This window comes from Lissotriton vulgaris, chromosome 1_1 (assembly GCF_964263255.1).
Source record: "Lissotriton vulgaris chromosome 1_1, aLisVul1.2, whole genome shotgun sequence".
NCBI lineage: Eukaryota > Metazoa > Chordata > Amphibia > Caudata > Salamandridae > Lissotriton > Lissotriton vulgaris.
In genome coordinates this window covers 40416632-40444157 of record NC_141685.1, presented here as the reverse complement: position 1 = coordinate 40444157, position 27526 = coordinate 40416632, and positions in this window count along the sequence as shown.

Below are 27526 nucleotides of genomic sequence, written 5' to 3'. Positions count from 1 at the left end.
CAGAACAGGATGAAATGGATGCCCTAACAAAGTGGGGTCAAAATATAGCCGAAGGAAAGCATGATAAACAGAATTGCATAGCCAGTATGTACAGGAAAATAAGAAGTGCAGTAATAGAAGTACACGAGAATGAGAAAGAAGAAGCTTCCTCTGAGGAGGAGGAAGGACCTGGAGAACCAGAAAAGACTACAGACATGATAGCGTATTTAGGTAAAGGAACTTATCTTAGGAAAGGCATTCGTCCAGAAAGCAAGAGAGTCTTCCTCTCTGGCATAACAAAACCGAATTCTCCTGAACATCAGTTTCAAGAGACGGATAAAATGCTTCGAGAACGAATGGGGTACCATGTACTAAATTCTATGGATGAACAAGAACTAGCCCGGTCAGCCGTATTATGGGCTGACAATCCGAACATATACAATGATGACACAGTAGCGCAGACATTTCTGAACCTTTCCCCAGACGAGCAGAAATTAGCAGGTGTATATATGATTCAGCACCTTCTCACGTTATTCAGATATCAACATTCTGACCCAGGTCCCTTACACGATACATTAGAAGCACTACTCATGGATAGATGGAGAGGCCTAAGTACCAAGTTAATTCAAATAATTCTAGAACAACGGCACAGATATAACACGTTCTTAAGTTCCGAATACGTTCCCGCTCCACCCCCAGAAAGAAAAATGTATCATATGGAGCGTCTGCATGGCATTGAAAGTCAGAACCCCTTACGAGAAGTACACCCAGTCATGGGTCCTGATAACGCCCTGAAACGTGTGTATGTACAGACACCTCTGACCAAGTTAGAACTATTGGAAATGAAGAAACTAGTACCGTGTCACGATAAAGACCCTGCAGGTTTTCACAGAGAACTTAAAGACATGTTACTGATGGGAGATTACACATATGAAGATATTATGAAAATGTTAAAGGTACTGCTGCCCACGGGCATCTACGAGAAACTGAAGGAAAGAGAATGGGAGGTGGGAGATAAAAAGATTGTGTGGACAGAAATAGAGGACGAGGAGAAACTTCGTACCCCTGGGCTAGGCCTTGGGGAGAAAACTAAAGCATTACCAGGTTTAATAGTACAGGTTCTGCCCAGATTACTGACAACTAGAAAGGAAGACTGGGACGCAATTTCGGCCTGTAAACAGAAACACGATGAAGATACTAGTGACTTCTATTCAAGATTCGAGAAATGTTTTATTATCAATAGTGGCCTTAAGCCAAGTAGCGAGTCGTACCCGCATCTTTTTGTATCAAAATTAGTCGAGAATTCTCTGCCACTAGTCAAGAACCGCGTGTACAAAGTTGAAAGTACTTGGCAAGCAAATACGCCATCTCAGATGTTACAGATGTTACAATACCATCAGAACAGAATTAGAGAAGAACAGGATCAGGAACAGAAACGCATGAAAGACACGAAAATGAAAATGTTAGTGGCCCAGTCGGTTCCAGCCGACGGTCAGAGAAAGGGTACGACCCAGACAGGTCACGCCACAGCTCCCGTTAAAGGGACATGCAATTATTGCAAGCAGCCAGGTCACTACGTACATGAATGCCCAGTTCTGAAACATAATATATCCACAGGTAAAACTAAAGAAAGACCACATCCACCTAGACAAAATCAGGGTCAGCAACAGACTTCACAGAATATACAGCCCATGCAGAATACACAGCCTATGCATGTTTCACCACATGCAGCACAGACAGTAGCGGTACCACAGAGACAGTCACAGCCACAGCCCATTGCCACGACTCAGCAAGTCTCGCAGCAGATGTACCAGTATGCCCAATCTGATTACCCCGATTATCCACGATACACATGAAACAGCCTAGAGAGGGAGGGTGGCTTGCCTCTTATTGAAATTCCTGTAGATCAAGAGGGTCCTTATGTACACAGTCAAGTATTGGGAAAAGACAGAAAGTTTTTAATTGACACAGGGGCAAGTCGCACCACAATCAGCCATGATGAAGTCCCAGGGGCACCCCTCTCAGGCTCACAGAATGTTTCCCTTGGTTTTTCAGGACAGCCTATTGTAAATGAGGTATCGAAACCAGTCCCCCTGGCTGTGGGTCCATTATCACGTGTTACAGACTTGTTACTTACGAAATCTTGTCCAGAAAATCTGTTAGGAATAAAAACATTGAAGGCTCTAGGAGCAGTGATCTGTTGTTCTCCGGAAGGAGTTAGACTTTTCTTGAGAGACTTTAAGGGTCATTATGTATTACGAGAGTTTGATGTCAGATTGAAAAATGTACCGGATCACTTATGGGCAAAAGGCCCAACTGACGTAGGTTGTATGCACATTACACCATACCGTGTTACACTCAAACAAGGTGTTGTTCTACCCAGAATCAGACAATACAAGTTACCACCCGATGCTGTAGTGGCTTTACTGGAAATCATTGAAGAGCTCATTGCCCAAGGAGTGGTCGTAGAGACCGACTCCAATATCTGTAATTCCCCTATCATTCCGATTCTTAAACGTACTGATCCCAATGCACCGCCAGTATATCGGCTGGTGATTGATTTAAGAGAACTGAATAAATGTATTGTTCCACAGTACCCTGTGGTTCCCGACATCTCTTCCCTATTGACTGCTATTGATTCAGAAGCAACGTTCTTTACTGTAATTGACCTCAAGAACGCCTTCTTCAGTGTACCTATTGACCCGGAGAGCCAATATCTCTTCGGATTCAGTTTAAATGGACGAAGTTTCAAATTTTCACGCGCACCTCAAGGATTCACAGAAAGCCCCAGCATCTATAGCCAAGCACTGAAAAGACAACTTGATTGTATCATAATGCCAGTTAACACTGCCCTACTGCAATACGTCGATGATCTGCTGATCACCGCACGAAGTGAGCCCGAATGTGAACAAGCATCACTGACAGTTTTACATTTTCTGGCCGACAAGGGACACAAGGTGTCTCCTTCGAAGCTACAATTCTGTGTTCAGCAAGTTGTGTACTTGGGTCACTTGCTGTCCAAAGTGGGGAGACAGCTCACTCCCGATCGCATTCAGTTAATTGTAAATATGCCACAACCCCAGACACAAAAGGAAGTGCGGGCCTTTATAGGCCTCACCTCGTACTGCAGACAATGGATCCCCCAGTATGCATTTCTAGCTAAACCACTGATTCAGTTAACAACACAGGAGGTAGCGACTTCGACTGCCCTCCCTTGGACTCAGGAACATACACAGGCTTTTGAGGAATTAAAGAAAGCTTTATGCCAAGCACCAGTTCTAGCGACACCATGTTACAGCAAACCTTTTACACTTTTTGTTACAGAACGTGATGGTACAGCATTGTCTGTCCTCACTCAAGACCAAGCAGGTTCACATAAGCCTTGCGCTTATTTTTCAAGTACATTGGATTCAGTAGCCCAGGCACTCCCTGCGTGCTTGAAGTCAGTAGCAGCAACAGCACTAGCAATCAGACAGAGCGACTCAATTGTTTTAGGACATCAATTAACAGTACAAGTTCCACATTCTGTAGAGGTTCTTTTAAACAGAACTCAGACTCAGCACTTGACTATAGCACGACTGACAGGTTATGAATTGACACTATTCCAGCCACACATAGAAATCAGACGCTGCAGCATTCTGAATCCCGCAACATTGTTACCTACAATTATGACAGATCCAGCCCCGCATGATTGTATAGAAATCATTAATGCAGTAACAAAGCCTCGACGAGACTTAACAGATGTCCCACTGACAAATCCGGACCTGACACTTTACGTGGATGGTTCATGCATGAGAACAAGTACAGGAGAATTAGTGGCCGCGTATGCAGTGACCACTGAAACTGAAGTTAAAGAAACACATCGTATTGACACACTGTCTGCTCAAGCGGCGGAGCTCATCGCTCTTACCCGAGCTTGTATACTAGCCAAGAACAGAAATGTTAACATATACACTGATTCCCGTTATGCGTTCGGAGTCGTACACGACTTCGGAATGTTATGGCAAGAACGAGGTTTCTTGACCTCTCATGGTGCCAAGATACAACACGGTCCCCTCATTCAAGCACTGTTAGAAGCAATACATCTGCCCTCAGGCATATCCGTCATGAAGTGTAAAGCACATACTAAAGTTACGGATTCTGTTTCCCAGGGTAATGACCTGGCAGACCAGACAGCAAAACATACAGCATTGACTCACACCCAGACTACCGATGTGACAAAGACAATAGTACCAACACAGTGCATGTCAGTTAGGGATCCCACCCTAGATGTAATCGATATCCAGACACATGCTACTTCAGATGAGATAAAGAAATGGACTGAACTAGGAGGGATCCAGACAGATCAAGGATGGGTCACCAAGGGAAAATCTACATGGTTTCTCCCCGACTCAATGGTTCAAATCATGATAAATACAGCACATAGTCCGGCACATCTAGGAGAGAAAGCTATGTTAGACAGTTTACAGAATCTCTGGTACAACAAACACTTACGAGCAGCAGCAAAACAGAAAGTGCGTACTTGCATGATCTGTTGTCAGTTCAATCCCGGTAAAAGCGTTCCTGTAGAGCAAGGTGGATTCCATCCTCCCGATCACCCTTTTGAAGTCCTCCAGATGGATTATATCCAGATGGACCGTTGTCGAGGATTCAAATATGTCCTCGTAGTTGTTTGTGCACTTTCCCGTTGGACCGAAGCATATCCAGTCCCAGATTACACTGCCCCGACCACTGCCAAGCAGCTGGTTCAAGAATTCTTCCCACGGTACGGCTTGCCTCGTGTCGTGTACTCAGATAACGGACAGCCGTTCTCATCCGAACTTATGAAGCATGTTTCCCTTCTGTTAGGATATCAGTGGAGATTCCATTGTGTCCGACATACCGAAGCCGCAGGCCTTGTAGAAAGGCATAATCAGACACTAAAGACCCGCCTTGCCAAAGTTTGTAAAGATAAAGGGGTCGACTGGATAGTCGCCCTGCCAGTTGCATTATTCTACATGAGAATGGTTGCCCATTCGAGATCAGGACTATCCCCGTATGAAGTGGTCTTTGGTAGACCACCGAATATGTGGGGGACGCCCATGCCTAAGAAAATTACTGATGTTGATTGTAATATGCTGACAGATTACCTTGCCTCCTTGATGTCTGCACTCCAATCATGTCGTTCACAGGTTGCTGCAGCCTTCCCTGACAACACTGATGTAAAGCCACACGATGTCCGACCAGGAGACATTGTCCTGATTAGGAACTTCGACAGGAAAAGTCCGCTGGAGCCCCGCTGGAAAGAGCCGAAGACCGTCCTTCTTACTACGAAGACCGCGATCAAGGTGGAAGGCAGAAAGGGGTGGATCCATACGAGTCATATTAAAAAGTGCAACGAACTGAAACCAGACCCTGACTCGTCCACCCCCTCCAAAGACTGCATCGAACCTAGTGACTTTAAGGTCCCCGAACGAGAGAAAACTCCCCAAGAGGAGTATAGATTGAAACTCCGATCTAGCAAGTCAGACAGTTTAATTGTTTAAGTCCTCCCCTAGGTGAATCGGTTAAATAGTTTCTGACATGTATTCCCTAGATCGAGATAGAGAGAGAGAGAGACAATTCAAGAAACGTGCATATTGCAAATCACTTCGTAGTCACTGTATAGTGACTTTATTGATTATGTTCTTTTTAAGTCTCCTGATTATCGTTGCTAGCATATTGCTTCCCATATACTACCCTATCTTCAAGCGTGAACAATCTGCTTTCAATGTTTCTGCTGAACATTCTTTTAGTGAATTACCTCCCCATGAACTTTCTTACAGACTCGCGCTGCGCAACAACACATTCATTAGTATGTTACACCATTCCCATCAGACTAACAATGCTACAAACTGTTGGATATGTGGCCGACTCCCTCCCTACCAAAAATACAAGGGAGTTCTGCCCCTCTTTCCGTACCCGTTCACTCATAATGGTTCCTGTGGTGCATGGTTTAGAATAATCAATTCCTTAGATCCTGATATTGCTGTTTTTAAAGGGAGCTGGGTTTGGGGAAACTTGAACTTAGTTCTGCTTAATGCCTGTTACCCTGACAAGAAGGGACTCCCCACTAGAGTAGGAACTGATCTAGAAAATGAAGTGTATGGATTAGGTAATTATACAATTAACCTTATGATTCTCACTGTTGAATCCGAAGCCGCACCAGTTCTCCCTGCTATGTCAGTACTACCAGTCACAGGTGACTTATGTGTCAGAAAGAAGGGTTCAGTACACTTAGGTCATAGTAAATGTACTACCGTGGTCGAATTCAGTGATCATGGCAAGTCCTCCTTTAAAGCTACTCGTCATTCCTACTTTGTTTGTGGCTATACCGCATACATACGCTTACCTCCAGATTGGGATGGTACCTGTTACATTGCCTTCCTTCTGCCACCTGTTTTCCTAGCCCCTCCTGATTATCACAGAAATACAAACCTAGTAAAGAGTAGACTCACAAGAGATCTCCCGATTGTCGACTATACCGAAACGGCATGGGAGCAATACACAGATTTCAATAAAGGATTCTTTTTCTTCACAGGCCCCGTCCAAAACAGTAAATTGATACGTAGATTAACCAGAACACTCGAAGCAGTAGTAAATGAAACTGCCTCCGCTCTAGGTAACTTAACAGAGGAACAGTCTGCTATGCGGATTGTTGTCCTTCAGAATCGTCTTGTTATTGACGTCATCTTGGCAGATAGAGGTGGAGCCTGTAAGGTCATCGGGTCAAGTTGCTGTGTTTTCATTCCAGAAAACGCGCCAACTGTCTACAAAGCTATTACACGTCTTCATAAGATTGCAAGTTTGATACATCAGAATCCAGGCACCTGGACTTGGTCCGGTTGGTTCTGGACAACGTTAACCGCTTGGGGATGGAAGATCCTATCCTTCCTAGGCATTGCCCTTGTCATAGTATTCAGTTGTTGCCTGTGCCTACAGTGTGGGCCAGCGATTTGTGGACTGTGCGCCACATCGTGCATTGAACATTCCAGTTTTCTCTCAAACCGACAACGGAAGAGAGACGAGCAAATGATGTTACAAGAACAGACTGATCGATTCATGAGGATCGAGATATCATGAAGGGTCCGTAGGGAACAAGGAGGGAATGAGGAAATATAAATTTTTGGTCAAGTTATGTTCCCTATCGTGTACCCCACCGTCTCCATGTACGAGCTTAAAGTGCATGTAACTTCCCTCCTGTGCCAGCTATGAAGACGCAAATACATTTGCGTCCAACGTTAACATGTCCTTTTTCCGACCCACCCAGAATGGGTTGAATAGTCCGTTCCTAGGTATGCCATGCCAACGTCTTTTTGTGGTGTACTTTACACGTTTTTCAGCTCTGGCGAAGCAGGCCCTGAATTCTGCCATCGAGCCTTTTCCTGTTTTCTGACTCTGAAAGCCTCAGCCCAGGCTGTCTCTGTACCCGTGACCTCTGCCTTACTCCTTGCGCGGCTCACCGCGTTAACTCAGCCTGCTGCCTGCCAAGACTGAATTCAACCTTCGAGTTATCTGTTTCCCTCTCCGAAAATGCATTCCTGCCTACTAGTTTAAGTAAACATCCCCCCAGCTGCAGAGCGAAGGGCCTGGCCTTACTGTCTCCGTGCAAGTGATTCATAACCTCTGTTACTATGGAAGGCCCATGCCCCCCTCGCATCTCATGCAGACACTTAGACGCTTATACACGCACTCACAGTCAGTATAGAATAGCTTCTGCCCCAGAGACCTTTCCGCCCAGATAGTATGGTTCCCAAACATCAGATATCAGATATGATAGAGGTACGAGTTGATCTGACATGCCAGACTTCTGTCTCTTTCCGCCACTGTAAATGTCAAGTCCCCTGCACCCTCCAGTTTCACGTCAATCACACGTCATGCAGCTGCGCGCGCATCCAGGCCTCAGATTTCTGCTGACATTGCAAGATTCTGCTTTTTGTTACCACCCACTTATGATACCTACTTATGACGTTTCTAGCACACACCTCTATGTTCACTCCTAGTTTACGCCTTCTAATTACATATTATTACCACGTGTGTGTTTTATCTTGTTTCTCTCAGCTGTTACGCCTACTATATTGGTTTCTATAATGTAACTCAAGTATATAAGCTATGTATTGTCAATAAAATATTGCTCTATCCCTTCCTGCACTCCAGTGGTGGCAGGAACAAGATATCCGGTCATGACCATTCCTTTTTAAGGAATAAAACCCCTAAGAACTCTAACACCACGGACTCTGCCTTTTTCTTTCCGATTGAGTTATTATTGATTAAGTACTTACCTGCATAGAAATTAGGACGGTAAATCAAATATTTACCACAGTACCCTCCATACTCCTCTGCTGCAAACGCTCTCCTATATGATGTAAATGAATATTCTTCTATTTCCTATGGGCCGTATTCATAGCTTCATTATAACAAAAGCCATTCATGAGTTAAATTAAAATGTGATTATTATAATCAAGGGAACACATGTGCAATTAAATATGAATACACTGGTCTTTTCTGGGTATATACTTACATACTGGAGCTGAAAAGAGCTCATTGATATTAACGAGGTGGCTTTGTGTGTTCCATGTAGCGGTAACACACAGTCTCTATATCATTCCATCCCCCAGGCACCATCCCATTCTCTCTTCCCCTCCATGTGAGTTGAACGGTCCGGACCTGTCCATCCTCTTCTTGGCTGAAACAGTTGACTGGGAGAACCTTGTGAATGTGTGATGGTTCATTGACTGGCTAATGCTATAATGTGCATGCACATGTGACAGCCGTGCTCTTGCACCATGATGCTGATCCCATAATGACCAGTGTAGTGTAGTTTCTCTTTCCCTAGTAGGCTCTGCGCATTGGAATAATATACACTTTAGTTTTGGCATAGGACTGAGGTCAGTATGCCTCTATCGAGTACATTAAACTCAATTACTTTGTGTGCCAGCTAACTCAGAGGCCACTAGAAACTCCTTGAAAAACAAGAAGGGAGTAGTTTCTGACAACCGCATAAACATGACAACTTTGTTTTTTCACTTTGGAATCGGAATATGTCTGAGAATCGTGGAAAAAATAGATAACAGTTTCACTCAGTCTATCGTTCATGCTTAGTTTCTTTAGAATTACACAGAAAGAATAGACGGGCGTTTCAATAAAAGGATTTATTGAACAGTCTTGTTTCTCGTGTAAGAGATATGAGCTGTTACAATCGCAAGACAGTATGCAAGTTATATTACGTACAGCGTAAGCAGTAAGAAGAAATAATACCGCAATAGCATTGACTTTTAGCTATGACACATATTCATATACATATACATAAATAAGACAGGCTAAAAAGTGGATACTCATCTGATGCTTCTAACTAGTTCTACCCCAGTGTACCTAACCTAAGTGTAGTACAAGGTAAGAAGTAGGTGCTGTATTCTATAGTATGGTAAGCTATAGTTTTGTATGCCAAGAGTCCCTCTAGGTTCTAGTCTGCTCCATACCTTAGAATGAGAGAGGTGGGAATCTCTTTCCAGGTCTCAAACTCTTACACCCCGCGAAGGGAGTCAGAACACTGGAAGCTGGATTCTCTGCGAGCATGGATGACAGCATCTAGTCAGTGCGTCAGGCTGGGACATAAATTCTCCTGGAGTTGTGGTTTCTTCCGAACTTGCCGAGGCGAGCCTAGGCGAATCAAGCCGTCCAGCCGTCGGGAAGGTATGTTTATACCTGGTAGGTGCCTTGGAATGTTAGCATTGATGTAAAGTCGGGCAGAGGAAGACATCATGAATGAACCATTAAGGCATAGCTGTTCATGCATATTAAATGAGTTATTGGAGAAATCAATAATCCTAGACTATGGAAAGTCCCAATGGCTTAAGGGTCTGGTTTCTAAAAACTCGTGACGTTGGGGTGGGCGGATGTAGGTCACCATGCCATATTTGGAGAGCATGGCTAATGCCTAAATAAGGGCTAGGATCTTGTGCCTACATAAGGGTAATGCAAAGTGTGCCTATATAAGGGCATGTTTTAGGAAAACCTATATACGGACATCTAAATCGAAACAACATCAGTGCTGTGCGGACACCGTATCAGAAATTCCATAACTTCCATCGACGATACTGTCGGGTTTGAACATTCTATGATGCGGAATATTGCACTGCTTGGCATTTTCCTCCCAGCAAAGGTGAATTATAGCTGATGTCCACCTTTCTGCCCTGATTTTGTCAAGACGTTTCGGAAGTACAGAGCTGTTTTCCATGGACAAGTTCCACAAGGTTTTCCCTGACCAAATCTGTCCATGAGTAACCCAGTGAGTGCAGTAGTGTTACTTTTTTTTTGCAACATCCCTTAGATCGGAAACTCCAGTTTCAGCGCAAAAATCGAATGTACAAACTTGTAATGAAGGTGTTTGTGGTGTCACAATAAAGGCATGAAGTAATGTTCAGGCCTTGCTCAAATGAAATTTGAGTTCTAAGATTGGCAGTTCTATTTTGTAAAGGACGTTCTAAGTTTGGAATGAGAGTTCTAATTTGGAATGGAAAGAATTCCTTTAGAATGTAGATTGGAACAACGCTTCTAATTTGGAATGCAGGAGCTATGTATGGAATGCAAATTCTAAATTTGGAACGCCTCTTGAACAAAACATAAATCTTTTTTAAGGTTGAAGCCGCAGCTATGTGTGATCTCTTGATTTTTTGAGTAGAAAACAGGAGATTCCAAGACTACAGATTCATTGGGCACCTTGACCCCCAGGGTATACAGAACTACCTTCTATTTCATGAACTTGTGCATTGCTCTTGAAGCTGTGCGTAGTCACACAAGAAGGAGTCCATGGCAGTCTTCACACAGACGAGGACTCAGAGCCCGGCCGTAAGACCGCTGCCAGGCTCTGCTAGTCAGTGCAGAAGAAAGATGTAGGGTGTCTTCGAATCCTTAGGTCCCTCCCTGACATTTGAATACCTGATCACACCTGTGAAGTGGGCAGAGCAGATAGGAAGAAACAGAATGAAAAGCTGTGCATTCCTGTGCAGTGCACTAGGCCCATCTCTCCAGCACCTTTACAGATTCTGTTAACATGGGTATGAAGGACATTCTTTTTGGCAGCAAAATTGATAGATGACTTGTTAATTATTGACCATCGAGGCCACATCTGTAGAATAATCAATCAAGGGAGTGAGAAATTCTGAAACAAATCCTCTGACCCATTCTGTCTTTCTAGGCAGCTTAAAAATAGCAGTCGGTATGTAATAAAGAGAACACAGGAAACTGACTTCCTTCCCTCAATCTTCTGGTTCTGTGATGTTATGTGGCAGATGGGCCCACACCTACCAGCATAATGTATCACTGGTCCCCCCCAGACAGCCATGAGTGCTATCAGTATTTCCCATCAATCGCTTGTGATGTCATCAACTATATCACACCCTTGACCCTGGCCGGTTTGTGACATCATGTACTACATCACACCCTGGCCCTGCAGGCTTAATGACATCATTCACCTCTTAGCTATATATAGAGGTGTAGTCGGGGATGCCTGCAGTGTGAGTGCAGTCTGTGGACTGGGCTATGAATGGTGTGAAAGAGGTGTGAATGGGGGATTTGGGGGCACCGAGCTAACATCAGACTCACAGGATGGCCGCAGCAGTTCTGCTTCTCGAGGCCTCTGCCATGTGTTGTTTGGCTGTGGTTCCAGCGTAGAGGGTGTTCCCGTAGTCCAGTCGGCTGGTGACGAGGGCCTGGGTGATCCATTCCGCAACGTCTTTCATTCCTTCCTGGAGGCTAGCTCTAGCGGTGGTGGGGTCGTTGGAGAGGGAGAGGATCAGCTGGGTGTCGTCGGCGTAAGAGATGATGTTTAGGTTGTGTTGGCGTGCGATGGCTGCGAGGGGACTCATGTAGACGTTGAAGAGGGTGGGGCTGAGCGAGGATCCTTGTGGAACACCGCAGATGACTTCGGTGGTCGCGGATCGGAACGGGGGGAGGCGGACTCTCTGGGTTCTTCCGGCGAGGAACGAGATGATCCATTCCAAGGCCGTTCCTTGTATTCCGGTGTTGCTGAGGTGTTGTATCAGGGTGCGGTGACATACAGTGTTGAAGGCTGCTGAGAGGTCCAGGAGGATGAGTGCCGCTGTTTCCCCGTTGTCGAGCAAGGACCTGATGTCGTAGGTAGCTGCGATGAGGGTGGTCTCAGTGCTGTGGTTTGCTCGGAAACCGGACTGCGAGGGGTCGAAGGATCAATATGTTTTGAGGAAGGCGGAGAGTTGTTTGTTGACGATCTTCTCGATGACTTTGGCAAGAAAGGGGAGGAGCGAGATGGGGCGGAAGTTCTTGAGGTCCGTGGGGTCTGCGGTAGGTTTCTTCAGGAGGGCGCTGAGCTCGGCATGTTTCCAGCTCTCCGGGAAGGTGGCAGATGCGAAGGAGTTGTTAATGATGTCCCGGAGTTGGGGTGCGATGATGGAGTCGGCTTTGTTGAAGATGTGGTGAGGACAGGGGTCAGTTGGGGAGCCGGAGAGGATGTGTTCATCGTGCAGGTGGTGTCTTCGGTGGTGACCGGGGTCCAGTTGCACAGGGTGGTGGTGGGGGGTGCTGGTTCGGTGGTTGGGTGCGTGGTCTGTGCGCCGAAGCTGTTGTGTATTTCAGCAATCTTGCGGTGAAAGAACGAGGCGAGTGAGTCGCAGAGGTCTTGCGAGGGTGTGATCTCGTTGTTGCAGGCGCTGGGGTTGGAGAGCTCTTTAACGATGCTGAAGAGTTCCTTGCTGTTGTGGGTGTTGTTGTCCAGCCGTTCTTTGAATGTTGTCCTTTTGGTGGTGTGGAGCAGCTGGTGGTGTTTGTGGGTGGCGTTCTTGAGGGCTGTCATGTTCTCTGTTGTCTGGTCGTGGCGCGTGGCTTTCTCGAGGGTGCGGCCAGTTTTCTAGGAGTTTTTGAGGTCGTTGGTGATCCACAAAGCTTTCTTGCTGCCGTGTCTGCTGGGAGGGTTCTTCAGTGGCGCGAGGTCATCGGCGCAGTTGGTGAGCTACTGTGTGAGGTTGCGGACTGCTTCGTTGTGGTCCCTCGTGTTGGTGGGAGGGTTCTGGCTGAGGGAGGTGGTGAGATGGTCGGCAGTGATCTTGCTCCAGATTCTGCGGGGAACCTGTTGCGGGTGGTGGTGGGTCGTGGTTCTCCTGAAGTTGAAGTGGACGCAGCTGTGATCTGTCCAGTGTAGTCCGGTGGAGTGGCTGAAGGAGATGTGCTTGCTGGAGGAGAAGATGGAGTCAAGCGTGTGACCCGCGTAGTGGGTGGGGGTGTTCACCAGTTGCTTGAGTCCGAGGTTGGTGAGGTTGTCCACGAGGGCGGTGGTGTTGCTGTCATTGTTGTTCTCCAGGTGGAAGTTGAGGTCCCCTCTAGGAGGATGTAGTCTGAGGAGGTAAGGGCGTGCTGGCTGATGAAGTCTGCGATGGTTTCGCTGAATTGTATGCGTGGTCCCGGGGATCTGTAGATGAGAGTGCCTCTGAGGGTGGACTTGGGGTCGGTGTGTATCTGAAAGTGGAGGTGCTCGGCGGCAGTGATGGTGTCGTCGGAGTTGGTCGTTATTCGGATGGGGTTTCTGTGGACGATAGCGATGCCTCCTCCCGTTTGGTTCAAGCGGTCCTTCCAGGTGATCTTGTAGCCCTCCGGGATGGCTATGGCGATGTCGGGGGCTGAGGAGGCGTTCATCCAGGTTTCTGTGAGGAAGGCGACGTCTGGTGATGTTGTGTCGAGGAGGCTCCAGAGTTCGACGGAGTGTCCGTGGACGGAGCGGGTGTTGAGCAGGATGCACTTGAGGTGACTGTTGCTGGTGTCTGGCTTGGCGGGGAGTGGTGCAGGTTCGGAGGCAGGTGAATTTGCAGGATTGGCAGGTGAAGGGTCCGTGGGTGCGTTTCGGGTGGCTCGGTAGCAGGCGGGGTTCCTGGGAGAAAAGAGGCAGCACCTCGCAGACCGCCAGTGAGATGCATTTTGAGGTGGGGGCGGAGCCTTCCATAAGTTGTGGTAAGGCCTTATGAGGTTCCTTGTCGTTTCAGTAAACCGCTTTTAATAGCAATTCCTGGGGTTCTCTTAGCAGGCATATTGAATTTTGCCTTGAGCTCCAGGAACTCTGGCACCGCCCCTATCTGGAGCTGGGTGCGGAATGTCTGTGGGTCTGATGGGAAGCAAGGAAGTATGAATGAAGGTGTGAATGGTGTGAATGCCCAGTAGCAAAGGTCAAAACCTTGGCGTGGTGCTACTGCTCACAAGTTTACCCATTAACTTGTGCTAATTTGACCTGTTTTGGATGAAAGGGGTGTGCTCTGTTTTCTTCCTGTTCTGTGCCTTGTTCCTGGATGCTTTCTTCCTGTCTTTTCTCTCCTGCTTCCTTGAGTGTTATCAGCATTTCCCAACAATCCCTTGTGATGTCATCTACTACATCACACCCTTGTTCCTGGCGGGCTTTATGACATCATTCACCTCTCAGCTGGGTATAGAGGCGTGGTCTGGGATGGCTGCGGGGTAAGTGCAGTCTGTGGACGGGGCTATGATGGTGGGAAAGAGGTGTGAATGAGGGACTTGGGGGCACCGAGCTAACATCAGACTCACAGGATGGCCGCAGCAGCTCTGCTTCTCGAGGCCTCTGCCATTTGCTTGTTTGATCGTTCAGTGGGAGAAACCAGGCAGCACCTCGCAGACCGCCAGTGAGATGCACTTTGAGGTGGGGGCGGAGCTTCCATAAGGTGTGGTAAGGCCTCATGAGGTTCCTTGTTATTGTACCAAACAGCTTTTAATAGCAATTCCTGGGGTTCTCTTAGCAGGCGAATTGAATTTTGCCTTGAGCTCCAGGAACTCTGGCACCGCCCCTATCTGGAGCTGGGTGCGGAATGTCTGTGGGTCTGATGGGAAGCAAGGAAGTATGAATGAAGGTGTGAATGGTGTGAATGCCCAGTAGCAAAGGTCAAAACCTTGGCGTGGTGCTACTGCTCACAAGTTTACCCATGAACTTCTGCTAATTTGACCTACCTTGGATGAAAGGGGCGTGCACTGTCTTTATCCTGTTCTGTGTCTTGTTCCTAGCTGCTTTCTTCCTGCTTTTTTCTTTTCTTAGTTTTAACATCTACATCTCACCTAATTCTCCTTACACTTTCTTTCATTCCTTCCATGTTTAATTCTTCTGTGGACTTTGTGTTTCTTATTTTATTAGTCTTAATTTTGTTCTTTTATCTCATTGCCTTCCCAGGCTCCTCATTGCTTTTCTTCTTTCTAAAGTTGATTTCTCTTGTCCAGAATATCTTTTCTCATTCCTTCGTCCATACTTTCTCTTTCTCTTTTGTTTCTTCGCCATTCTTTACAATGTCTTTATTACATTTTTTAATTTCTTTGTCTTGTATTTTTACTTTCATCATGTTATTTTCCCTGCTCCTCATGTCTTTTCTTTTCCTCACTTTATTCGCTGCTGTTTTGTTTCTCATCTTACTCTGCCATTCTTTTATTTCTTACTTGATTTTGCTGGGTGCAATTCCCAAGTTGTTTTATTTGCTCTCGATTTTAGTTTTTACAAAATGCACACAGATGATATGATAGGGCATCGGGCCATCCATAGTGACGCTGCAGCCCCAGGAGGATGGGGGACGGGATGGGCCAGACCGTTATGCGCAGGTAGCCTTTCTCCAACCCTTAGCTGTGTTGTACAGCCAGATGGAGAACCAACACAGACTCGCAGTTCCTGTCTGGGGGCCGAACCAGGAAACAGTATTCCCAGCATGAGAAAAGCCCTGGGATTGTCATCTGGGATCCTGCCCAGTGGGCAGCAGTGTCTGACGTCAGGAAGATGAGGATCGGGGGCACGTGGGCAGCCGTCGTAGCAGGTAAGTGCAATTTTATATATTTTTTATTCTGTCTTCCTTGATGTTTTTGGTCTGTATTCGCCCTCCCCCACTTCACCACTTTGCAATGGGAGCAGCCGCTACTTCGATATTCGAGTACCTAGAATTCCTTCAGCGTGTCTCATCAGTTCAATAGTTGTGCTATATAAACATTTATTTGAAAGAAACACACATTTCAGACAACCCTCACATATCTCAGACCTACCACAAACCCAGAACAGAACTCATGGTTGTTGCATGAGGGAGTGGGTAGTACACATTACCTGTCCACAATAAGGTTTACAGCGTATTTCTAAAGACTCCCAAATGGTTAACACTTTTAACAGAAGTGGGCGATACATTGATATCGCTGCTGGTGAGGCTGATGTAAAGGCAAGTGAGGAAGCGACCCAGTGTTTGATGAGAAACCGTCTGTTGCAGGTGCTTTAACATAAGCTAGGCACTATATTTAGTTGATACCGGACACAAGCAGATCTATAGGGTTATGCCTGAAATACATCAAGCATTGGTGTTTACTAAAACTTTGCTGCTGAGACGTTTTTTGTATTTTTCTACAACTGGAGGGGTTTCCCTCTACACGTCATTCACCACAGAGGCACACCTTAAGCTAGATGCATAAAATACCTTGCAGGCGTAACACAAACTGATACCAAGCAACAACAGATATACATGGACGCCAACTCACCAAAATGCCAGGGGTAGCGGAAGTGACATTACACGCCCTTTGACACCCACTTTCATTCACACACACATACTTACACATTAGTGTGATAAAGAATTGACAGAAAATAAAGAGTGGAGCCCAAGCTGACCCTGTGTTCCTGGCACTGAATTTGCCACCTCTGAGGCCAGGGGTCGCAAAGGCAGTGCCAGGGGTAGCAAAGGGCGAGCCAGGGGTCGCAGCTTCGACCCTTACATGACGTCCATGATGATATACAGTTTAATGGTGCATTGTGGGTGATTTTGGTGTGAGAAATGTTCCTCTTTCCTGGTACATTCAGTGACTGTTGCCCCTGGAGTGAAGGCCTGGAGACCTGCAGGATACACGGGGCCTGCTGGTGGGGCATGTGTAGTGCCTGCTCCAGCTGTCAAGGTGCATTACACAGGCAACACATTTCATGTGTCTCTGAGTTCAGGAAATAGGAAAAAGAAACTGGGCAAAAGTAGCTAGGAAAGATCCTGTGCTCAAAAGGGGAGCAGCAGAGAGACACAGAAAGAAAGGTTCCGCTTTCATAAGATCAAAAAAATGTTGAAATCCCCGCACCTGTCCATAGAGGTGACAATCTCTGGGTGGAGCTTCTCGGCACTAAAAGTACCTTAAACATAAAAAGAGGACTGGTCAGTAAACCGTGGAGCTACACCCCCACCCACAACCCCAATGCCTCCCCCACGGATCAAATTATCCACGTGGTCAATTAAGGTGATAAATGGGAGAAAAAATGTCCCTGGAATTATAGATATCCATTTGCAGTAAAGTGCCTGGTAATTTCGTGTCTACGTCATCTTTCTCCATTCTGGAATCACAAGCTCGTCATTGCATGTTTCAGGGGTGCCATAACCAGCTGGAATCAGTAATTTTACCAAGCAACTGGTACCCAAGCACATGGTCTTCTGTGACGCTCATCTTGAGATCCACTGATGCCTATTCTAGCTTGGGGTCCATTAATGCCTGTTAGAGCCTGTGGACCATTGATGCATATTATAGAATGAAGGCAATTGTTACCTGTTACACCTTGAGATCCATTGATGCTGATTACAGCTGCAATCGCATTAATCTCTGTTACTACTTGGGGCTGATTGATGCCCAGAGCTGCTTGGGGCCAATGAGGTCTTTGAGCGTGTCACGGGCTCGGGGCCTAATAACGGCAATTACAGCTTGGGACCTACTGCAACCTGTTACAGATCGCTGCCCATTTAATTCATATTAAAGCTTCGGACCCGCTGAGGCCTGCCACAACTCACTGCCCATCGATAGATACATGTTACATCTTGGGACCCACTTCGGCCTGCTACAGATCGTTGCCCTCAGATACATATTAAATAATGGGACCCACTTCGGCCTGCTGCAGCTCGCTGCCCACTGATAGATGTTACAGCTTGGGACCCCCTGTGACCTGTTACAGCCTGCTTCTCATTGATTCATGTTACCAGAATGCTGGTAACATGGACTAATGCGTCCACTTCAGGGTCCTGTGTTCGACCTCATGGTCACATGTTCAAATCTTGGTGGGTCCACTCAGCCTTGGTGGGTCCAAGCCTTTCATCCATCTGAGGTCGATAAAATTAGTACCATTGAGTTGGGTAACAATAAATATCTGTTATTCAGTGCCACGATACCTCTGGGTGAACATGCGCTTTACAAATACTCATGTTATGTTACCTCTTGGAACCCACTGAGACCTGCTACAGCTCGCTGCCCATTGATTCATGTTACCTCTCGGGACATACTGAGACCTGTTACAGTTCACTGCCCATTGATTCATGTTACCTCTTGGGACCCACTGAGACCTGCACAGGTCGCTGCCCATTGGTACAGGTTACAGCTTGGGACCCACTGAGACCTGCACAGGTCGCTGCCCATTGATACGTATTACAGCTGGGGACCCACTGAGACCTGCTACAGGTCGCTGCCCATTGCTACATGACACATCTTGAGACCCACTGAGACGTTATATGTTGCTGCCCATTTACACATACTACAACTTGGGCCCACTGCAGCCTGTTACAGCTCGCTGCCCATTGATACATGATACATCTTGGGACCCACTGAGATGTTGTATGCCGCTGCCCATTTACACATACTACAACTTGGGCCCACTGCAGCCTGTTACAGCTCGCTGCCCATTGATACATGATACATCTTGAGACCCACTGAGACGTTATATGTCGCTGCCCATTGATACGTATTACAGCTGGGGACCCACTGAAACCTGCACAGGTCGCTGCCCATTGGTACATGATACACATCTTGAGACCCACTGAGACCTGCACAGGTCGCTGCCTATTGGTACATGTTACAGCGTGGGACCCACTGAGACCTGCACAGGTCGCTGCCCATTGGTACATGATACACATCTTGAGACCCACTGAGACCTGCACAGGTCGCTGCCTATTGGTACATGTTACAGCGTGGGACCCACTGAGACCTGCACAGGTCGCTGCCCATTGGTACATGATACACATCTTGAGACCCACTGAGACCTGCACAGGTCGCTGCCTATTGGTACATGTTACAGCGTGGGACCCACTGAGACCTGCACAGGTCGCTGCCTATTGGTACATGTTACAGCTTGGGACCCACTGAGACCTGCACAGGTCGCTGCCCATTGGTACATGTTACAGCTGGGGACCCACTGAGACCTGCACAGGTCGCTGCCTATTGGTACATGTTACAGCTTGGGACCCACTGAGACCTGCACAGGTCGCTGCCCATTGGTACATGTTACAGCTGGGGACCCACTGAGACCTGCACAGGTCGCTGCCCATTGGTACATGTTACAGCGTGGGACCCACTGAGACCTGCACAGGTCGCTGCCCATTGGTACATGTTACAGCTTGGGACCCACTGAGACCTGCACAGGTCGCTGCCCATTGGTACATGTTACAGCTGGGGACCCACTGAGACCTGCACAGGTCGCTGCCCATTGGTACATGTTACAGCCTGGGACCCACTGAGACCTGCTACAGGTCGCTGCCCATTGGTTCATGTTACAGCTGGGGACCCACTGAGACCTGCTACAGGTCGCTGCCCATTGGTACATGTTACAGCTTGGGACCCACTGAGACCTGCTACAGGTCGCTGCCCATTGGTACATGTTACAGCTCGGGACCCACTGAGACCTGCTACAGGTCGCTGCCCATTGGTACATGTTACAGCTTGGGACCCACTGAGACCTGCACAGGTCGCTGCCCTTTGGTACATGTTACAGCTCGGGACCCACTGAGACCTGCTACAGGTCGCTGCCCATTGGTTCATGTTACAGCTTGGGACCCACTGAGACCTGCTACAGGTCGCTGCCCATTGGTTCATGTTACAGCTTGGGACCCACTGAGACCTGCTACAGGTCGCTGCCCATTGGTTCATGTTACAGCTTGGGACCCACTGAGACCTGCACAGGTCGCTGCCCTTTGGTACATGTTACAGCTCGGGACCCACTGAGACCTGCTACAGGTCGCTGCCCATTGGTTCATGTTACAGCTTGGGACCCACTGAGACCTGCGACAGGTCGCTGCCCATTGGTTCATGTTACAGCTTGGGACCCACTGAGACCTGCTACAGGTCGCTGCCCATTGGTTCATGTTACAGCTTGGGACCCACTGAGACCTGCACAGGTCGCTGCCCTTTGGTACATGTTACAGCTCGGGACCCACTGAGACCTGCTACAGGTCGCTGCCCATTGGTTCATGTTACAGCTTGGGACCCACTGAGACCTGCTACAGGTCGCTGCCCATTGGTACATGTTACAGCTTGAGACCCACTGAGACGTTATATGTCGCTGCCCATTGGTACATGTTACAGCTTGGGACCCACTGAGACCAGCACAGGTCGCTGCCCTTTGGTACATGTTACAGCTTGAGACCCACTGAGACCTGCACAGGTCGCTGCCCATTGATACGTATTACAGCTGGGGACCCACTGAGACCTGCTCCAGGTCGCTGTCCATTGGTTCATGTTACAGCGTGGGACCCACTAAGACGTTATATGTCGCTGCCCATTGATACGTATTACAGCTTGGGACCCACTGAGACCTGCACAGGTCGCTGCCCATTGGTACATGTTACAGCTGGGGACCCACTGAGACCTGCTACAGGTCGCTGCCCATTGGTTCATGTTACAGCTTGGGACCCACTGAGACCTGCACAGGTCGCTGCCCATTGGTTCATGTTACAGCTTGCTATCCAATGAGACACTGAGATTGAGAGGCCACACACAGATTAACACAAAACATGCACCATCAAGTCCACTAACAAGAACAATTCCATAATTATAGACAAATATTCTTATAGAGATCTTTTGTATTTATTTTTTCTTTTTTCCGATCTTGGTTACAAATGGATGCAACCAACGTGTTTCACCTCAAACAAGATCTTCTTAAGGCTTTAAACATTCAAATGTTGAGGTGAAGCTGTAACCGTGTAGGGGGAGTCCTACCAAGGTTCCAGGTCTTTCACTACCCGCTGTATGATTTCAGCCTGAAATTTGGGAAGTCCACCATGATACTTAAACCGGATATTTTAAGATCAGTACATTCAAGTTTCTGTGTTCCAGAAATATGAGTCCCAGCGCTACAAGTGCTCTGTTTGGCAGCGCCGTCTAGCCTGCCGCATCTGTGTGTACTTGCTACCCATTGATAAATGTTATAGCTTGAGATCCACTGAGACATGTTACAGCTCGGTGCCTGTTGATACATGTTACAGCTCGGGACCCACTGAGACCTGTTACAGCTTCGTACCCACTGTGGCCCGTTACAGCTCACTGCCCAGTGATAAGTAATAAAGATTCGTACCCACTGCGGCTTGTCATAGCTCGCTGCTCATTGATACATATTACAGCTTCAGATCCACTGAGACTTGTTACAGCTCTCTATCCATTGATACATATTACAGAGTCTTACACCGTGCAGCCTGTTTCAGCTCGCTGCCCATTGATACATATTACAGCCTGGGATCCACTGAGACCTGTTACTGCTCGCTGCCCATTGATATATATTACAGCCTGGGATTCACTGAGACCGGTTACAGCTCGCTGTCCATTTATATATGCGACAGCTTCCTTGCAAGAGATACGGGCGTATACCAGGAGACGCACTATGCTTCCCGCCATCCTGTGATTGAGAACAGGCAGACCTCCATTATTAATATTATTCTGAGTTCAGGCATACTAAACTCAAATTTCTACTATGTTCCCTGAGTCTGCTAGGAATGTAGAATGTAACAATTCCACAGCCCATTCTGGCCTATGAGAACAGGTAGCCTTACAATAGTGAAAAACGAAAATGGCTGTAATTCACTATTAGGACCTGCCACACACATCAGGGCTTGTCCTACCTTATGCTTACAATGCACCCTGCCCGTGGGCCTACCATAGGGGTAACTAATATGAAGTTAAGGGAAGGTTTAGAGACTGGCAAGTGGGTGCACTTGCCCAATCAGCATGACAGTACCAGACTGCATGCAGGTTCTACATCGGCAGACCGCAGACACATTTTACAGGGCTGCTTCTGTGGGTGGCACAACCAGTGCCGCAGGCTCACTAGCAGCATTTGGATTTACATGCTCTGGGCACTCCTGGTGCATTTTACTGGGGTCTAACAGTCAACCAAATAAGTCAATCATGGAAACCAATCAACATATACACTTTATACAGGGAGCACTTGCACTGTGGCACTGATTGGCAGTGCACAGTGCTCTGAGCAGCTAACATCAGCAAAACACATGAGGCAACAGTAACAAAAATGGAAGGGAGACACACGCCAATGGTGCCAGGTCTAACAAGTGTCCCCTCCAGCTGAAATGGGGAGAGGACTACTCTACCCCAGGGAGTTCTCATCACTAAGGCGGAAAAATCTGGACAGACCGTCAGCATTGGCGTGATCTGTACCAGGGTGATGTTCCACCGTGAAATCCATACCCTGTAGGAAAATGGACCACCTCAACATCTTTGGAGTCTCACCCCTCATTTGTATCATCCATCTGAGGGGGCTGTGGTCTCAAGGGTCAGACTGATTTGCATATAGCCATGTCTGAACTGGGGTGGCAGAGTGGGCTAAAGAACGGTGATGGATTAAACCCAGATCTTTTGACTGGGTGTGAGTGTTTGATTGATTCAGATGCTCCGTCCATCACCACCCCCTTTTGTACCGCATCTGTGAGAGAACAGCCCCTACAGAATGCTCTGAAGCGTCTGTCTGCACAAGAAACTCTTTGGAGAAGTTGGTTGCCAGGAGCACGGGCGCCGTGCACATAGCAGTTTTCAGGTTCTCAAACGCTTTCTGACAGGTGTCAGTCCTAATCACTTGATTGGGCGGCTTCTTGGAAGTCAGCTCTGTCAAGGGTGCAACAATGTTGCCATAACTCTTGACAAACCTCCTGTAGTACCCTGTGAGTCCTAAAAAGGCCCTCACCTCTGTCTGGGTCGTTGGGGGTTCCCACGCCAGGATGGTTTCAATCTTGGGTTGGAGGGGCGTCACCTGGCCGCTCCCCACTTGATGTCCCAAGTACACCAGGGAACCCTGCCCGATCAGGCACTTACTCGCCTTGATCGTGAGGCCTGCCTTGCGCAGGGCCATAAACACTTCCCAGAGGTGGCGCAGATGTTCTTCCCCTGTGACACTGAACACTGCGATGTAATCCAGGTAGGCGGAACTAAACTCACCCAGCCCAACCAACACCTGGTTGACCAACCCCTGAAAGGTGGCAGGGGCATTCTTCTTCCCAAATGGCATAACCTGGAACTGGAAATGCCCATCTGGTGTCGAGAATGCTGACCTCTCTTTGGCCCCATCAGTCAGGGCGATCTGCCAGTACCCAGACGTCAAGTCAAACGTGCTGAGGTACCGTGCAGCCCCTAACCGATTGATGTGCTCATCAGCTCTGGAGATGGGGTGAGCGTCAGTCTTCGTGACTGAATTGAGTCCTCTGTAGTCCACACAGAACCGGAGTTCGGGTGTGGCACCCGGTGCTGCAGCCTTCGGGACCAAGACTACTGGACTGGTCCAAGGACTGCTGGAGGACTCAATCACCCCAAGAGCAAGAATCTTTGAGACCTCCTCTTTCATGCAGGCCCTGACCCTCTCAGTCACCCTGTAAGCCTTGTGCTTCATAGGTAAACTGTCTCCTGTATCCATGCTGGATTTGGCCTTTCTGGCAGGTTCACCAATGAACTTTTTGCGTTTTAATGTTACATCATTACAGTGATTTCTGGTCTTTGCGCACTTTACACTGTGGAGCAGTGTAAAGTGTGTGCGCTCTCTGAGTGCGTGTGTGAGATTGGCCTGCCCTCCCATAGGAATGCATGGGGGATATGTGTGTCCATGGTAATTCCTGATGCATGGGGAGTGAAAGGCTGAGTTTGGTATGTGCGGACTCGTGTGATTAAATGCTGCACGATGATGTGTGCAGCCTTAATGTGTATAGTGTGGAAGTGCCACTTCTAGAAGTTGGCCTGCCTGTGCAGTAAATGTGAATTGAATGTCTGGCTTGTGATTGGCTGGAGCTGGCTGGTGTGCCTGGCTCCAGAAGTCAGGATGGGTCTGCCCCGGTGGTGAATGGGGAGATCTGCATGTTTACGGCAGGGAGGGGCTGCACCTGGGACCTGAATAGGGCTGCGCTTTCCCTCCACAATGCTGGCTCCGCCCCCTGTGGTGCGACTGATGACCCTAGCCTGTCCTGTGAATGGGAAGAGGGGCTGAGCAAAAAAAAGTGCTCCAGAACCAGCTGCGTCTGGTTTTCCCCCACCCATCACCCTAGAGACAAAGGGATTTTGTGTATAAAATGAGGCTGTGACCTCATGTTCAATGTTCTTGTTTTCCTGACAAGAATCTACCAGGGGCGTGCTGCTGCTGGGGCCCAGGGGAAGGATTGCCTCCCTGGGCCCTGCCCAGGGCCTGGATTGCTGATGGACTTCTTGTAGACCCTTCTTCCTGGCCCTGGAAGCCTTGTCCTGTGATGTCCTGCATGTTGCTGGGCCCTTTTCTTTCCTGGGGGGTCATTCCTTGGGGGCCTGGTGGGCTCTGTGGCCCCCCAGCACCTGGTGAGCGCTTTATTCTGCATTTATAGGCAGAGCGCTGTTGTATTCCCTCTGGGAGAAGCGCTCCTGCCCTTGTGTAGCTCGCAGGTGCCCACCTTGCCCGTATTTAGATTTAACTAAGCGCGGGTGCCACCCCGCTTATTTTTGTGGTTATCACCGCGGGTGCACACCCCGCTATTTACTTTTTCTATGAGGGAGCCTACCCCTCATTATAGCCTCCTACACGAGAAGCCGCCGCCGCGGCAAAACCGGAAGCAGGCCCGCGCCCGCCTGACTGTAGGCGGGGCCTGGATTGACTCACTTCCGATTCCCCCCTGCCTGGAGGAAGCCATGCCTGCTTTGCCGGTCTCCCGTAGGGAGAAGGAGACCGGGGATGCTGCCCGCGGAGGAAAAGCTGCCCGGAGCCTCGAGGGCTCTACACGAAGTCCCGGCCCATGAGGAAAGAGGACCGGATAAGGCATGGCGCCTTTGATATTTTTAAGGGCCCGTGGGGTTCCCGGGGGCCCGTGTCCCCCAGAGCCATGTGTGGCTCCAACGAGGGCCTCAATGATCCCAAAAGCCCCAGTGGGGGTCCCAACGGCCAGAGGGGCCCATGTTCTTGCCCCTGAGGGCACCCGTTGTCCTAGAGCCAGAGGGCGCCACCGTTGGGGGCCAGTTCTTTTTCTGGATTGTGCATAATTAGTTCAGGAGCCAGAGTGCTCCATGGGGCATAGCTGATTTCAGAGCCTAGAGGGCTTCACCGTAGGCGCAACATGTATTTCTAGAGTCAAATGGCTCCAACAGTTGGCGCAGTTTTGTTCTGAAGGGCTAGGGAGGGCCCCTGGCGCAGTTTTGAGATCCCAGCTGCCCAGCAAGTACTGGGAAGCTGCACCATTTAGGTTTTCCTTCCTAGGGACATGTACTTTGGACTCAGGAGTGAGTCGCACTCCTTCACCCCCACTTTGGCCTTCCCCAGCTGCGCAGCACTTAGTGCCAGCTGCAGCGTTTAGGCCCTGTTCTTGTCCTCAGCTGCCCAGCAAGTAGTGGGCAGCTGCTACGTTTAGGTTTTGGCGCAGTGTCGCAACCTGGACTTTAATGTGATTTCTGCGCTAAATGTGATTTATGTGCTTCTTAGGGTGCTAGGAAATGTACTGTGTGTAGGATGTTTTGCGCACCCTGTTCTGATACCTCTAGACATATGTTTATGCTTAGGAGGTTGTTTTACCTAGTATAGGTTCTACTAGGGAGTTCATGGTTCCCTGCGTGATATTTGCCTAAAGTGTTTAGGATTGCGTAGGTGGTACTTACCTTATACCAGTGGTTACTGGTTGTATGCCACATTTGTTATTTGGTGCCACAGTTATTATATGTGCTAAGTGTTATTCCTACAAAGCGCTTATTCTACCAGGTGCTAGTTCTAAAAGTCCTTATTCCTGACAGTGGCCCACGTGGCCCTGTCCCATGTACATAATCCCCTGTAAATTCTGCCAGTGCCTATGGCACATTGTAAAGTGTGTTTTTCTTATCTAATGTGTTTGGTATAATACAAAGGCTATTTTTATATATAACCTTGTGTGGAGTTCCTTTTGTGGGGGGCCTGGGATGTTGTTGCTGGTGGGTGCGTGCGCAAATACTTAACTTACATTGCCTCCGGGATAAGCCTTCCTGCTCGTGTCTCGTTACCTAGGACTCCTAAACATACTTATTGAGTAAAGTTACAGGCAATGAGGTATCATAACCATGAAATTGACCAAATGTTCTGCATCATCACATTTAAGCATTTTCCTTATGGAGTGGGATGGCGATTGCCATTGGAAAGTAGCAAGCACTCAGCAAAGTTTGTGGCTATTCTCACATATTTTCCATGATTTTTCCTACACAATTTGGGCACCTACACTTGATGCCAAAAATGGCTGATGTAAGTGTGCACATTGGGTGTGAAAAAGAAGGTGGAGATAAAAAACATTTCACGGTCTAATTCACGTTTGCGTCACAGTCTCTACGACAGACAATCCACGGAAGAAAGTCTGGGACAATTGAACCAATCACCATAATCTACACATTTCATACACTCATACAGTCATACACCCTGTTTCTTTAAGTGAATCCCGCAAACAATCGGAAATGATATGGAACAGGCTGCCCTCCAAACTGTACGTGCATAGGCCTCTGTTTACCTTCTTATATTTTTTTTAATGAACGGTTTGTGAAACACAAATGCACATTTTCAAGCTATACAAGCACTATTCAAACATTGTCCACGCCTCGAAGTTAAAGGCCCATGTTGATAAACAGAGCCAGATTCTGAAAGAGGAGATTATGACAGGACTTTGAATAACTATTGTCTTAAAGACAGCAGGCTTCCCATGCAGACTTCTAATCACAGGTGTTGAAGGAAGAGCACGAGGTAAGAACACAGGATAGTATGGATTTTGCATAAGTCATATAAAGTACTACGTACTACGTCAAAACTATTTCCAATCAAATAGAACCTGCGGTACAAAGGTGGAAATTCCGGGCCCCTCCGATCAGCCACTGAGGTAATCATCACAGGTCACATATGAACCGATTGACCATGGAATGAGGCTGATCGCAGTTGTATCGATACTGCATTGTATGTTCAGAGGTAACATTGAAAACAACGTCACCATTGCACCACAACCGTTTATAAAATAAAAGGTTGACAGTGTTTTGTAGAACTGGTTTCAGCGCATCAGAAAGAAAAAACAATAACGTCAAAAGCATCATTCAGAAACAGCAGGGCAACATTCATACATAGAGCAATATGGGGACGTATGCGCTCCACAACGGAACACAGGCTCTGTGATGGGGCTGATGCATAGGTTAGTGTGGTACTGAAGAGTCCCTGCCTGAATATGCAGGAGGCAGGATGCACACATATCCTACATGTTTAGGTCTCGCCTACAGACAAAACAAGCATTGGCATAGCCAATAGGTC